At 27.6% G+C, this 5,921-nt stretch overlaps 1 non-coding gene across 1 annotated transcript; it reads left to right on the top strand.

Annotated features, from left to right (window-relative positions):
* Nucleotides 1-1,190: 1,190 nt before the first annotated feature.
* Trnad-guc (transfer RNA aspartic acid (anticodon GUC)) lies at nucleotides 1,191-1,262 on the top strand. Its single transcript has one exon. It is a non-coding gene; the product is annotated as a tRNA-Asp (tRNA).
* The last annotated feature ends 4,659 nt before the right edge of the window (nucleotides 1,263-5,921 follow it).

Here is a 5,921-nt window from a genome sequence, read left to right as displayed (position 1 = left end):
TCCATTACACCAAATTGAGCCACTGCAACGCGTGGCAGGGTACAGCTAGTATATATATATATATATATATATATATATATATATATATATATATATATATATATATTAATTTTATTTATACAAACATTAATGGCTACATATGTGCATACATGTTTCTGTAATTCACCCTCGTTGGGGGATTACGTCTTCAGGCCATAGAAGAATGTATTTGGTGGAAATGTCACTTTTGACGGTAATTCTTGGCCTGAAGACGTAATCCCCCAACGAGAGTGAATTACAGAAACATGTATGCACATATGTAGCCATTAATGTTTGTATAAATAAAATTAATATACCTGCTCTGTTCACTCATTGAGCACTATTTTGGTAGACACATGTTGTTTCATTGGATGTACTTCTAGGAAACTAAACTCTACTGGCTATATATATATATATATATATATATATATATATATATATATATATATATATGCATGCAAATGTTTTTTTTCTTAAAACGAGAGAGAGAGAGAGAGAGAGAGAGAGAGAGAGAGAGAGAGAGAAAGAGAGAGAAATAGACAGACAGACAAACAGACAAAAACAGAGAGAAAAATAGAAAGAATAGAATATGTTGGTATATATACTAGCAGGCCGCCCGGTGTTGTTCGGTCGTAAAATGCACATAAATATATTTTAATTCATACAGAAACTGAAACTATTTACACATGCACATTCGTAGAATGGCTAACAATCAGATAAACATTCGATGGCCCTCACGAACCAATTTTTCAATTTCATATTTTTTTTTTTTTGTGTGTTATTAATTTCGTTATATATTTTTGCATTATCGTTAACACTGGCTTATATATGAGGTTCATATAATGACCGCTAGGTGTAATTTCGTTTTCGAAGATCAGGGCTCGATAACTCGTCTCTGTTACTAATATGTCACTGTCATGCAGAAGTGCCATTTTCCATTGCATTCTGTTCAAGCTGCTAAACTACGATTTACCTGTTTATGTTTAGTAATTTCAAAATCAATTGTGTAGGCTTGGTTGTTTAAGCAGGCGAAATACAATCGCCGACAACAGTTTATTTTTAGCTCAGAGTAGCAACCTACTTTTTAAATAGAAATATCACTTGCTCTAAATGGTACAGTTTTATGCTGGACTGTTTATAAATAAATAGTTTCTCGTATGACCTCCGACAGCTCCTCGGTAGTATAGTGGTAAGTATCCCCGCCTGTCACGCAGGAGACCGGGGTTCAATTCCCCGCCGGGGAGAGTGTGGTTTATTATGTTACAAATTGTATTTAATTTTTCCTTCACACGAGGAGAATTAAATTTCATATACCTTCACATTTCATTTAGATTGGAAAAGAAAAGGTGTTCCCTTTATAAATATTTAAGGAAGACGCATACTTAAGGCATATTTTGTAATAAAAAACATTTCCACACACACACACACACACACACACATATATATATATATATATAGAGAGAGAGAGAGAGACAGACAGACAGACAGACAAAGATAGAAAACGTTTGTAAATATATATATATATATATATATATATATATATATATATATATACACACACTGGCAGACCGCCCAGCGTTGCCCGTTCCTAAAATACGCATAAATATTATATATTAATTAATACAGAAACTGAGTCATGTGCATGCGAGTATTATGTTTTTTTTTCTAAACAGTTCTTGTTAGTAAAAAAAAAAAAAAATAGTATTTATTTCTCCACGAAAACAAGATGTGACACAAGGTCGTGTTTCATGTGGGTGAGAACCAACTCCCCCAAAAGAGGCACTCTGGTGGTGTGCAAAAAATAAAATTGTCTTGGTATAGAAAGGTTTCCCCCTTCATTGACTACTAATTTAAGTTAAAATGAAATTGTATCCATATAGAAGAGGTATTCCTTCCATTGACCAAGAACAATTTAATTTGGGTGAGGCCACCCGTCGGGCTGATATCGAAGCCAAAACCTAAAGACAGTGAGACAAACGCGATAACCATTAGGCCGACTTGACACGTTCTTAAAAAATTTTTAAAACCAACTTATTTTTTAACACAAATCTGTCATGCAAACCATTTACGCATTCGCATTCGTAGAATACTTAGCAAACAGATAAAAAATCGATGACCCACCCCACGTACCAATTTTTCAAAAAAAAAATTTTTTTGTATAGTTTTAAAGGTTAAAAACTTCCAAGACTATATATGTATATAACTACTTCATTTACTTACATAAATTAATATGCGAAAGTATAGATTTACGCGTAGACTTTAAGTATTTACTTCAAAAGTGCTCAATACGTAGGTAGAGCTAGTTAGTAATTTATAAAATATATATGGCGATTAAGCTACACTGAATATTTGGCGTGTCATCCACTCTAGGATTCGTCAGGCTTATGCACGAATTCTGTGGTTGTTTCTCGTTTTTATATGGTCCTCTTCTGTTGAGGATTTTAGTTAGCCAATCAGTTTTCTAGTATCCACCGCGCCCCTTCCTATCAGCCAATGGGCATGCATTTTATCGAACAAAGGATCTGTTTTAGAACTAGGTTAGTGGTTCAAGACAGGAAAAGTGCCTTAAGCCACTAACCTAGTTCTAAAAAAAAGTTTTCTGTTTACATTAAGCCTGTGAGACCAAAATATTCTTTTCTAAGATTTAAAAAAACCCGCGAGATCAGGAGAAAGAAATGTCCAGAAAATCGGTAGATTTTTAACTGTTATTATCTGAAATTTTCAAAAATCGCTAATTCACTCCCCCCCAAAAACTCCATATTTTAACTTCCTACAATAAAAAAAAATTATAAATATAGTATATTCAATATATAAAATGTTCCGTGTTCTCTCACTATATGTTTCTGGAATTATATTGAAGCGGTTAGCTCCCCAGAAGGCTTACATATTTTATCAGAGGGGTTTTTTTTGCAAGAAACAAATCATAAACTCAAAATTTTTATAATAAAAGTTAAATTGAAATATACTGCAAATTAAACATAACAATAATGGTGCAACATATTTTGAAATTAGAAAAATAAAAAAAACAAAAAACTTGGTTTTAGCATGTTAAAAGTGTTTAGGTTGGTAGATTATTAAATTCTACTGTATTGGTATGAGTTTTTTTTTTGCTGTTGTTTCTTGCTTTTTACAATTTTCGACTAAATACTTCTAAATTAAGCGGGATTGCTTAGGTCGTATAATAAACTAAACTTCGGAGATTGGAATGCCCTCCCCACCTAAAATGTAATTAGAAAAATCGATTTTATAGCGAGATTTAAGAATGGTTAGCCGAAAAAAGGTGAAAAACAAAACAAATAATCAATAAATAATTGTTACCAAAGGCAATAAATAAATGCTACTTTCTTTTACTTACATGAATGAGTTTATTTTATGTTTTAAAGTATTTTCAAGCGCTTTTCTTTATTTTTTAATCTAAAATTGCGGGTGTGTGGGTGCGAAATATCTCCAAATTTTCTAGAATTCCCCGCTAGATTGCAAACGAAATCTCCAGATCTAGCAGGAAAACCGCTAAATTGGACACACTGGTCACGTGACAGGAAGCGGTAATAAATAATTGTCCCTAAATAAATAAATAAAATGGCCTATCTGTACAAAGAAAACCACTTATTTATCATAGAAAAATTAAGTATAATGTTATAATTAAAAAGAAATATATAAAAACACACATGGATATAGTAAACATACTATACCAAAACGTGGAAGCCATCCGCCCAGTGGTTTTTTAGACTATTAATTGCGAACGAACCAAGAGTTACATATTTATATATAGATATATAAATATATATATAAATATATATATAAATATGCATATATATATAAATATATATATATATATATAAATATATATATAAATATATATATATAGATAGATACATAAATATATATAGAGAGAGATACATAAATATATATACAAATATATATATAAATATATATAAAAATGTATATATATATAAATATATATAAATATATATATAAATATATATATAAATAAATATATATATATAATATATATAAATATATATATAAATATATATAAATATAGATATAAATATAGATATAAATATAGATATAAATATATATATATTTATATATATATTTATATGCATATATAAATATATATATAAATATGCATATATATAAATAAATATATATATATAAATATATATATATATAAATATATATATATTTATATATATATTTATATGCATATATAAATATATATATAAATATGCATATATATATAAATAAATATATAAATATATATAAATATATATATATATATCAATATATATATAAATATAAATATATGTATATATATAATATAAATATAAATATAAATATATATATAAATATATATATATAAATATATATATATAAATATATATATATTTAAATATATATAAATATATATATATACATATTTAAATATATATATAAATATATATACATATTTAAATATATATATAAATATATATATAAATATATATACAAGTATATATATAAATATATATACAAGTATATATATAAATATATATACAAGTATATATATAAATATATATACAAGTATATATATAAATATATATATAAATATATTAATTTTATTTATACAAACATTAATGGCTACATATGTGCATACATGTTTCTGTAATCACTCACGTTGGGGGATTACGTCTTCAGGCCAAGAATTACCTTCAAAAGTGACATTTCCACCAAATACATTTTTCTATTTCGTTTATCAAGTTAAAATACAACCTGGGTGGGAGTCAAAAAAAACAAAAACGGTAAAAGGATGAGTGAGGTCTTTGAAGATAATAAACATCTTTTTTCTCTTTTCCCCTTCCCCCATCCAACCTAACTTTTGGCTTTTTATGGCATAGGGTACTTGAGAGTTTAGTTTTCTTGTCTTAGAGTCTGTAAGTTAATAACCTTAGCTATGGTCAACCAAGTACTGACCGGTGCCTTTTAATCTACCTCCACCCACACATACATGCAACACACATATAACACACACATACACAGACACCGCCAACACACACATACACACATTAATACATATATTCAAAAGCGAATCCATGCTGAACGCTCTTTGTTTTATTTTCTGAAACTAGACAATAATTCTGAAACTACATAGAAATAAAGTAAAAATTACATTAAGGTAAATAAAACAAAACAAAAACAAAAATAAAAAAATAAAAAATAAATAAATAAGAATAAAAATAAAAATAAAAATAAAATTAAATTAAAACAAATAAACCAACAAAATATGAATAAATATAAAACCCGAAAGTTATCTAAACCCCACATGTACCTATATGCGTGTATCAATACACTTATAAATGTCTACATTTATCTACATCCGCGCATATATACACACACACATTACAGACATACAGAGACAAATAATAGTATTTTTCTTTACTTATGTAGCGTGGTAACCTCCTCGTATATGCAATATTATGCTACCCGACTACAGACGGGTGTATATATATATATACATATATATATATATATATATATATATATATATACACATACACATATATATATATACACACACACATATATACATACACAAATACATATATACATACACAAATACACATATATATATACATATACATATATATACATATAAACACACACACAACAGACATAGACAGATACATACATATATATACATACCCATACATACATATATAACATATATATAAACAAAATTCGGACATCCATACATTTTTGTAATCTATATTGTTACAACAATTCTATACGAGGCAGCCTATTCTAATAGTTCAGAAATATACATGTATATACATACACCTACATACAATAGACACAGAGATACATCCACATACAAACATACACACAGATATATAGATGCAGATATATATATATATATAAAC

Source organism: Euprymna scolopes, chromosome 14 (genome assembly GCF_053919585.1).
Source record: "Euprymna scolopes isolate OS-2025 chromosome 14, ASM5391958v1, whole genome shotgun sequence".
Lineage (NCBI taxonomy): Eukaryota > Metazoa > Mollusca > Cephalopoda > Sepiida > Sepiolidae > Euprymna > Euprymna scolopes.
This window is presented reverse-complemented; position numbering and strand designations above follow the sequence as displayed.